At 36.0% G+C, this 11,130-nt stretch overlaps 1 pseudogene across 1 annotated transcript in view; it reads right to left on the bottom strand.

The window, feature by feature from the left end:
• Positions 1-265: 265 nt before the first annotated feature.
• The window catches only part of LOC306856596 (microtubule-associated protein 1 light chain 3 gamma-like), a 43,152-nt pseudogene continuing 32,287 nt past the window's right edge, over positions 266-11,130 (bottom strand). Inside the window, exon 6 of the transcript in view lies at positions 266-413. The product of the transcript in view is annotated as a microtubule-associated protein 1 light chain 3 gamma-like (transcript). The remainder of the gene's footprint in view (positions 414-11,130) is intronic.

Here is an 11,130-nt window from a genome sequence, read left to right as displayed (position 1 = left end):
TTATTAAATAATACCATAAATATAATTGAAGAAAAACTCAAATGTTTGGCTGTAACATTTTTGGTCCAAAGTATAATTTTTTTCAGTGCATGGAACTTATCAAAGCATCAGTGTTCTGAAGGCTCGTGCTGTCAGTTTAATTGGTTGCATTGATATGCAAATTAACCTTGTTGTTTATTACCAGAAAAGCAACAGCAGAATCACTTGCAATCATAATCGACAGAATCAGGATAGTGCGATTGATTCGCAGTCTGCTGGAAAAACATCACGTGATGCGTGTTTTCCTGAAGCACAGACACACAGATTCTCCCCACGACTCCTGCCGGCGCCTGATTGGGCGGAATCCCGCCGCCGTAACCATGGCGACCGCCCACAGAGCACCTGGGGTGGTGACGCAGGCGTCTCTAAGACTCCTGAAGGACAGAGCGGCAATATAAATAGAAAGAGGGATAACAAACAGGGGAATATTTGGGGAGGATGATGGCAGCTGTGACCCACACACACACACACACACACACACACACACTAGAGCCACAGGTGTGCCACTGACTGAATTCCAGTGGGAATGGCTCTCAATGTGACTTTGGAAACTCATCTCCAGCAGAGATTTCACTGTCAATCCGACTGTAACAGGAGATGTAGAGCACTAATGTGTGTCATCCCACAGGAAAATGCTGAATACTGCTCAGAGGAGGCTCTCTTACAGCTCAGGAGACTCTCATTTTAATAATGAGCTTTGTCTCAGATGTTGCTTTTTTAGAAGTAGAAGTAGAAACTAGAATATTTACATTTTCTGTAGGAAATAGGATGCTGTTTGTATACAGGTGCATCTCAATAAATTAGAATGTCGTGGAAAAGTTCATTTATTTCAGTAATTCAACTCAAATTGTGAAACTCGTGTATTAAATAAATTCAATGCACACAGACTGAAGTAGTTTCAGTCTTTGGGTCTTTTAATTGTGATGATTTAAGCTCACATTTAACAAAAACCCACCAATTCACTATCTCAACAAATTAGAATACTTCATAAGACCAATAAAAAAAAAATTTTTTAGTGAATTGTCGGCCTTCTGGAAAGTATGTTAATTTACTGTATATGTACTCAATACTTGGTAGGGGCTCCTTTTGCATGAATTATTGCATCAATGCGGCGTGGCATGGAGGTGATCAGCCTGTGGCACTGCTCAGGTGTAATGGAAGCCCAGGATGCTTTGATAGCAGCCTTCAGGTCATCTGCATTGTTGGGTCTGGTGTCTCTCTTCTTCCTCTTGACAATATCCCATAGATTCTCTATGGGGTTCAGGTCAGGCGAGTTTGCTGGCCAGTCAAGCACAGTAACACCATGGTCATTGAACCAGCTTTTGGTACCTTTGGCAGTGTGGGCAGGTGCCAAGTCCTGCTGGAAAATGAAATCAGCATCTCCATGAAGCTTGTCAGCAGCAGGAAGCATGAAGTGCTCTAAAAGTTCCTGGTAGATGGCTGCGCTGACTGTGGACTTCAGAAAACACAGTGGACCAACACCAGCAGATGACATGGCAGCCCAAATCATCTCTGACTGTGGAAACTTCACACTGGACTTCAAGCAACATGGATTCTGTGCCTCTCCACTCTTCCTCCAGACTCTGGGACCTTGATTTCCAAATGAAATGCAAAATTTACTTTCATCTGAAAAGAGGACTTTGGACCACTGAGCAACAGTCCATTTCTTTTTCTCCACAGCCCAGGTAAGACGCTTCTGAGTGGCTTGATAGTGGCTTGGTAGCCCTTTTCCTGAAGACGTCTGAGCGTGGAGACTCTTGATGCACTGACTCCAGCTTCAGTCCACTCCTTGTGAAGCTCTCCCAAGTGTTTGAATCAGCTTTGCTTGACAGTATTCTCAAGCTTGCAGTCATCCCTGTTGCTTGTGCACCTTTTCCTACCCAAATTCTTCCTTCCAGTCAACTTTGCATTTAATATGCTTTGATACAGCACTCTTTGTTGAGGGCGTCAATGTTCGTCTTCTGGATCATTGCCAAGTCAGCAGTCTTCCCCATTATTGTGGTTTCGAAGAACAAGAGATACCCGGAATTTATACTGAAGGGATGGCCATTAATTGAAACTCAAATGTAAACATTCTAATAAACATTTAAATGTAAATGTTCAAATGTAAACATTTTGAGATACTGATTTTTGACTTTCATGAGCTGTAAGCTCTAATAATCAAATTAAAACAAAAAAAAACTTTTGAAATGTTTTACTTTACATGCAATGAATATAAAATATATGAAAGTTTCACTTTTTGAAATAACTTACAAGAAAGAATAAACTTTTTCAAGACATTCTAATTTATCGAGATGCACCTGTACATAAAAAGAAGGTGGATGGGTTCTTATCGTTAACTAAAACTAACACCATACAAATGTTAATTGAAATAGAAAGCTTTAATTAAAATAAATAAAATATAAAAATTTATATGCATTAAAATATGCAGCAATATTTCTCATTGTCTTTAGTTTAACTTCCTGCAATAAAATAACTAAAATAATTTTATATATATATATATACATATATATCTCACAGAAGTGAGTACACCTCTCACATTTTTGTAAATATTTTATTATATCTTTTCATGGACATTTTCACTGTCATTTCTTCAGTGTTGTCACATGAAAAGATATAATAATATATTTACAAAAATGTGAGGGGTGTACTCACTTCTCTGAGATACTGTATGTATATATATTTTTATATATATATATATATATACATCATTTTTATTTCAGCAACATTTCGCATCTTTAGTTTAACTTGATGTATAAAATAAATAAAAGTAAAACTAGTCAAACTTAAATATAATTAATAAACAAAATACATATTTAAAGACATATTTTAGAAAAAATAAATATAAATTATATAAAAGTCAAAGGCACATTTACACAGCAGGTTTATTATTGTTATATTTAAAACTAAAATCATAAAAAAAAAAATGTTTTACTAAAAAGTTAACTAAAACTAAATAAAATATGTATAATTTTTTTTTTTTTTATTTAGTTTAAGTAACAAATAATACTGTAAAAGTGCGTTCACACCAGACGTGACTTGCGCGAATAAATCGCACTATTGACGCGTAGTTGGACGCTTGAACATTTTAGTTTACTCGCTTCATCCATGCATGAAATTCATTTCACAACAGACGCGAATTTGCGGCTCCAGTCTTGTTGCGAAATGGCTGACATATAAATAACAATTTTTTTATTATACTATTGTGAGTGTATTTGCAATAGGATATAACAGCTCCGGATGTCCACATACAGCGACTAATTATTTTATCCTCCATTATTTTTTCGGATTTCTCCCTCCACTTGCTACGTCGTAATCACGCCACTATAGCAAGCTCCTGATTGTTAACACGGCACGAATATCCGCCAAAGTTCAGATTTTCAACTTGCGCGATTCGCGCAAATCAAGCGTTACGCTCGTCAAACGCCCGAAACACTCAATTCACGCCACGTCATTCGCGCCGCAGGATGTCTATTCACGTCTTTGCATTGACTTAACGCTTCATTCACATCTGATGTGAACACACCATGATAATACAACTACTAATACTGAAATAAAAATAATAAAAACTATATAGACATATTAAAAAATATATATTAAAACTTTACCTAAAATTAAAATAAAAGCCTAAAATAAAATAAAAACTAATTCAAAATATGAATAAAAACTATAATAGTATCTAAATGATACTGTTTTTCTGCATAGATGTGCAGTTGCTAGTGTGTTATTGGTAATTGCTAGGCAGTTGCTAACATCACTAGTTGTCCAGTAAGAATTTAGAGCTATAAAATGAATGTTGCTCATTTAATGTTTGAGTTCATTTTGAGAATTATTGAATTTTGTCATTTGAAAAGTTGACCTCAGTTTGAGACGTTGTTGAGACTCATGTGAGTTCACTCAACTTTTTTTGGGAGAAGCATCTGAGAAGCAGCACGCATCAGCAGAACTCATTTAATCTGAACTGGAAAAACAGTCGAGATGTTAAAGAGATGCACTAGATGTTTCTTTATCTTTTTCATCTTTTTTTTATGTCAGACAGTTCAAAATAAACATCTGCTTTGTCACTGCAGCATCTCAGAGACGGCGGTCCGTCGCCATGACAACCGTCTCATGGATGCGCCTAGAGACGGTTAGCCTCTGCCAATGGAAGTTTGAAGTTTCAATAGTAGGGCTTGAATTATTCCATCAAACAATTAATTTCATCATCATCCTCCAGCTTTTATCCGGTTGTAGACTGTCGTGTTTGTTACTTCATTGATTCACGGTTGTTGAGCATGTTTTTGTCAAATCTTCACAGATGAAAACAGATCTAAAGCACTAGTTCTGTGTGAAATATGCAAGTGTGTTTCTGTATTCAAACACTTGTATTGATTTATTTATTTCAGAAGAGGATAACGCAATGTCTGGCAATTCTTCTGCTGTTTATATAATAAACCGCACTCAGTTTCAGTGTCAAGATTACATGAAAATTAAAGAATCAAATCATTTACTAAAAGTGTATATATATATATATATATATATATATATATATATATATAGAATTGGTGCAAAGTCAGAGTTGGACAAACAAGAGTCTTTTTCCACAAATTTTGTATGTATGCAAATTGTATAATATCCAAGCTACACATTTCTAGTAATTGTGCAGTTAATTCTCATATTGTATGAAGTTTTGGAATATTTTTCCTCTCCCCAAATTTGTCACTACCGAAACACTATAATATATTATTTAATAAGAAGGGCTATATTGACCTATTAAGATTTTGCTTATATCTACTTTGTAAATATATTTTTGGCTATTTTATTTAAGTTTTCAAAAACAAAAAATGTCAATAACAATTACAATTTTAACAATATTTCAAGTGTGATTTAATGAGATTTGTTGTATTTTTGAATCCAGTCTTTCTTTGTAAAAGGCATAAACTTGATAATACTGATTTCAAAGTTAAGGATTCATTAGTTTGAATATGCATTGAACCAAACATTATCATAACATCTTAGTTGTTAATTCAATATATTTTATTTTTATCAAAGCATTGTATGTTTCGGTCGTGACTGCACATTTTCGGTAGTGACAGGAATGCTTTGGTAGTGACCACATCACATTACAGAATTTTAACTTGCATACTAAAATACTACAAAAACATACAGGTGCTGGTCATAAAATTAGAATATCATGAAAAAGTTGATTTAGTTCAGTAATACCATTCAAAAAGTGAAACTTGTATATTAGATTCATTCATTACACACAGACTGATATATTTCAAATGTTTATTTCCTTTAATTTTGATGATTATAACTGACAACTAATGAAAGTCCCAAATTCAGTATCTCAGAAAATTAGAATATCATTAAGACCAATGCAAAAAAAATGATTTTTAGAAATGTTGGCCAACTGAAAAGTATGAACATGAAAAGTATGAGCACTCAATATTTAGTTGGGGCTCCTTTGGCCTGGATTACTGCAGCAATGCGGCGTGGCATGGAGTCGATCAGTCTGTGGCACTGCTCAGGTGTTATGAGACCCCATGTTGCTCTGATAGTGGCCTTCAGCTCTTCTGAATTGTTGGGTCTGGCGTATTGCATCTTCCTCTTCACAATACCCCATAGGTTTTCTATGGGGTTAAGGTCAGGCGAGTTTGCTGGCCAGTCAAGAACAGGGATACCATGGTCCTTAAACCAGGTACTGGTAGCTTTGGCAGTGTGTGCAGGTGCCAAGTCCTGTTGGAAAATTAAATCTGCATCTCCATAAAGTTGGTCAGCAGCAGGAAGCATGAAGTGCTCTAAAACTTCCTGGTAGACGGCTGCGTTGACCTTGGACCTCAGAAAACACAATGGACCAACACCAGCAGATGACATGGCACCTCAAACCATCAATGACTGTGGAAACTTTACACTGGACCTCAAGCAACGTGGATTATGTGCCTCTCCTCTCTTCCTCCAGACTCTGGGACCTTGATTTCTAAAGGAAATGCAAAATTTACTTTCATTAGTGAACGTAACTTTGGACCACTCAGCAGCAGTCCAGGCAAGACGCTTCTGACGCGGTCTCTTGTTCAAGAGTGGCTTGACACAAGGAATGTGACAGCTGAAACCCATGTCTTGCATACGTCTGTGCGTGGTGCTTCTTGAAGCACTGACTCCAGCTGCAGTCCACTCTTTGTGAATCTCCCCCACATTTTTGAATGGGTTTTGTTTCACAATCCTCTCCAGGGTGCGGTTATCCCTATTGCTTTGTACACTTTTTTTCTACCACATCTTGTCCTTCCCTTCGCCTCTCTATTAATATGCTTGGACACAGAGCTCTGTGAACAGCCAGCCTCTTTAGCAATGACCTTTTGTGTCTTGCCCTCCTTGTGCAAGGTGTCAATGGTCGTCTTTTGGACAACTGTCAAGTCAGCAGTCTTCCCCATGATTGTGTAGCCTACAGAACTAGACTGAGAGACCATTTAAAGGCTTTTGCAGGTGTTTTGAGTTCATTAGCTGATTAGAGTGTGGCACCAGGGGTCTTCAATATTGAAAAGTTTCACAATATTCTAATTTTCTGAGATACTGAATTTGGGACTTTCATTAGTTGTCAGTTATAATCATCAAAATTAAAGGAAATAAACATTTGAAATATATCAGTCTGTGCGTAACGAATGAGTCTAATATACAAGTTTCACTTTTTGAATGGTATTACTGAAATAAATCAACTTTTTCATGATATTCTAATTTTATGACCAGCACCTGTACAAAAATACTACCAATTTGCATATCTGTCCAAACATTTTGCTTATTTTCCCTAAATAAAGGATTATGTGTTTCGTTTTGTCACTACCGAAACGATGACATGTTTCGCTTGTAACTGATTCGGTAGTGACAATTTGAGATACTTTTGAGCCTAGCTCAAATATGCTAATCAGCACATGCTTAGCTAGCACAGTTATAAACAGTTGTACACACATAAAAACTAAATGTTATGGAATAACTCCCAAATAAGTGTGTTTAATAATAGAAAAATGGTGTTCGGTAGTGACATTCCTTAAAGTTACACACAGATTTTCAGACTTTTGAAAACAATTTACCTCAAATGATGAGACCTATCTACTCACACCTTGTAGTTATGAGAGAGGGGGACACAGGAATATTACTTGATCATAAATGTAGGGGTGTAGTTAAAGATTTTTAAAAACAACAATGGAATAAAATGTAAATGTAAAAAATATTTCAATATTTTCATACGTTGAAATTTAGGGGTTAGTTTTCGGGACAGCCGCCTCCCAATTGAAAGTACCCAATTAATGATGTTATTGTGGGTTTAAAAAGATAATACAGGGTTCTTAGTAAACATGTAAGATTTGGTAAAACCTTTTTTGGTTATGGGACTGCAGTTTGCACCAATTCTGAAGAATGGCCCATATATATATCGACTTTAATCATGACTGTTGATTAAAGTTTTTGAAAGCATATTTCCATTCACAAGACTAATATTTGTCTTGTAAATGGAAATATGCTTTTAATAACTTTACTCAACAGTCGTGAAGGTCTCGCAGTGGATCATACCACATTTACACACGTGACCTGTGACCTTTCACTGATGAAACATTTACTGTGGAAAAACACACGTCGGCAAACAGACTAAATGAGCCGGGTTCATTATGTCACACACATGAATAGGTGCTCGGGTCAGGCCGCTCTTATCAGAGGAGGCGTGACGTGTGATTGGTTGGCCGGATCAGGTGACCAAACAGCCTCTCAGGAGGAAAAGTTCAGGTTTGTGTCTCAAGTTTCCTGTGCGGCTCGTTTTTCATTGGTTATGAAGTGTGGGAAAGAGCGGTTCACGAGGTGGGGAGAGACACGTACGCTTTCAGGTCCATTGTAGAGCGACAGAGGACTCCAGGGATACTGGTTTCATTCCTCGTAGCGAGCGTGTGTGTGTGCGTCTCTGAGCTTTACATGTCATGGGATTGTACAGCACATTGTGTAAATAATTTCTTCCCCGTGTAACCCAAATACGTCTCCATTCATGACAAGAGACACTCCTCCTGCACTTAATGTCAGCTTCCCAAAGCTATCGCTTTCCATGCGTGTCTGTGCTTTACGCTTGTTCGGAGAAACCTGGCCTTTTTCAGTGATTTGTAAGCTACAGTTTTAAATGTATTTAAGGCAAGACACCACAGGTGACTTCCCCAGCTGATTAATCACAGCAAAACTTTGTATGAGAATTTTTCTGAAATGTTATGTATAAATATGCCATAATATGCAATAATTTGTATTAACTTCCAGAAGATTAATCTGAACATTGGATGAAGCCAGATTCAAAATTCTTGTTTGATTTCATTGACATATTATAGTTAAATGTTTTTGCAGAAGAGATTTTGGATTTCTCTTTTTATCACTCTATAAATCAGAAAATACTGTGAAACATACAGAAAAACCCTGTTTCATCACATCTTTAGGAGTAAAATTATATTTAAAAAGACGGGAAAAAAAATGATATACGAACAAACCCCTCAGTAAAAACCTTCAAAATTTAGCTATGATTAAACCTGCTAAGTTTGGAGTAGGTAAGTGCTGCAAAAGTGGAGGAGAAAACTTTTAAAGCTATTTAAAGACAATTGTTTTGTAAAATGTTATGTTTAGATATGCAGTAATTTCAAGGAGATTATTCTGAACTCTGGATAAAGCCAGGTTCAAATTTTTCATTTGGTTGTGTTGCCATATTATAGACAAAGGCTTTTATAGAGGGGATTTTGGATTACTCTTTTTATCACTCCATAAATCAGAAAATACTGTGACACATATAGAAAAACACATTTTCACCATGTTTTTAGAAATAAAATGTTGTATAAATCAGTGTGAATGATATATTCACAAACCCCTCAGTATAAACCTTCAGAATATAGAGAGGAATAAAACTGTTAAGTTTGGAGTATGTAAGTGCTGCTGAAGTGGAGTTTTCTGTAATGTTAGGTAATGTTTAGATATGCAGTAATTTCAAGGAGATTATTCTGAACTCTGGATAAAGCCAGGTTCAAATTTTTCATTTGGTTGTGTTGCCATATTATAGACAAAGGCTTTTATAGAGGGGATTTTGGATTACTCTTTTTTTTCACTCCTTAAATCAGAAAATACTCTGACAAACACATTTTCAGCGTGTTTTGGGGAATAAAATGTTATTAAAAAAAACAGACAAATGATATATTCACAAAGCCCTCAGTAAAAACCTTAAGAATATAGATAGGAATATAACTGTAAATTTTGGTGTAAGTAAGTGCTGCTGAAGTATAGGAGAAAACTTTTAAAAATATATATTGTCTGTTAAAATCTACAGACGTAAATAGATGGTGTAATAAAATAAACACTTAAATATGTATTTCGAATGTTTTCTTTCCACTAGTCTAAAAGAAGACATTTATGGAAACAAAATATCAAAAATTCACCAGTGCATGAAAAAGCAATCATTTTGCATGAAGTGATAATAAATTTCATTGTGCCATTTCAAACTACATTAAAAGATTGGCTTTATGTATTTGGAAATGGTGAAAGAGTAAAAAACTAAACCATGCTTCTTAGAAAGAGAATTTAATGCTCATATTTCTATAAATATCAACTGTTCAATTAGGCTATCAGTTGTTTGCTAAGCAAATTCATGGTAACAGTGTTTCCATGGTAACTATTTTCTCTGCCTCATTTCAGGTCAGGCTGACTGAATCATCTACTGAAGCACACCGTCATTAATGGTTTATACTTATCTTTAAATTGTATTTTTTACTTTGTGACAGAGCTAAAACTCTGTTCAAAAACTCCTCTTTCTCAGCATACAGACCAGATTTGATGATGAAAGAGTGAAAGCAGACACTTCCAAACCATACACACACACACACACACACACACAGAAAGAGCAGCACTATGGCCTAGTAAACAGCGTGACGGTGTGACAGGGAACTCTGAGCAGCCTTACTCAACGCCGGATGATTATTTACACAAACATGCCGTTGGGAAACGAGGTGATGATGGATCCGGAGGAAAAGCACAATACATCTGCTGTCAGTCTGATAGCAGTGACCCTTCCCCACATCTGAGATCTTTTTAAATGCTCAGTTGTTTCTCCTTGATCACAAGATTCTTGATTAAATATGTTTCTTCTTAGAAAAGCTTCACATTAATAAACAGGATTTTTCCTGTTACATTGTTAATGTAGCACTATGAATCTATAATGAAACCATTTTTATTTCAGATGTAAAGCAGTCCTGAGTTTATATCATGTAATTCTGACTTTTTTTCTCAGAATTTTGCGTTTACATCTCATAGTTCTGTTTTTGTTTCGACCACAGGGAAAACGGTAGTTGCAACTTTTTATTTCACTATTCCTGCTGATAAGAGTTGATATCTCACAATTGCAAGTTAACCTTTTGTAATTCTGACCTTTTTTCTCAGAATTAAAGTGAGACACAGCAGTGAGTTTAAAGTGAGTTTATATCTCAAAATTCTGAGATTATATCTTGTAATTCCGAATTGTGAGAAAAAAAAGGTCAGAATTGCGAGATATATCTTTAAACTATTGACTTATTTGTGATTTATTTTTAGGATTTTTAGTAGAAACACTGGAGAAAAAGCTGATGCTTAAAGAAAATATAACTGAGAATCTGATTTATATATATACATAAATTTTTAACATTACAAAAAGCATGATGCCAAATATAATGGTAAACAGTGAAAGTGTATATTTTGGATTTTGAAAACAAAATGTTTGTGTTGTTTTGAAACATGTACTTTGAAATACTCTCAACCGTGTGCGCGTGTGTGTGTGTGTGTGTGTGTGTGTGTGTGTGTTTCTCCAGCATGCAGCTTATAATTACATGCTTTCTGTGTCCCGCCGTAATACATTCCTTGCATCCTGTGCACGCTGGCCCTCCATCAGCCGGAGTTAATCCCAGGTTTGGAATTCCCCTCTTGTCAGCAGACCACACACACACACACATCCCTACGTTGAGCATCTCGTCTGTTCCTCCCTGCAGCAGCAGCAGTGTAATTTTCACATGTAATCATGTGCTTAACTGTTAAACCCAGATTCACTCTTAACTCCCGTCTGTGAGACTGTAACCTCAG

The sequence above is a fragment of the Barbus barbus genome (genome assembly GCF_936440315.1).
Source record: "Barbus barbus genome assembly, chromosome: 37".
NCBI classification, from domain to species: domain Eukaryota; kingdom Metazoa; phylum Chordata; class Actinopteri; order Cypriniformes; family Cyprinidae; genus Barbus; species Barbus barbus.
The sequence above is the reverse complement of the archived record's forward strand: the minus strand, read 5'-3'. Positions and strand labels throughout refer to the sequence as shown.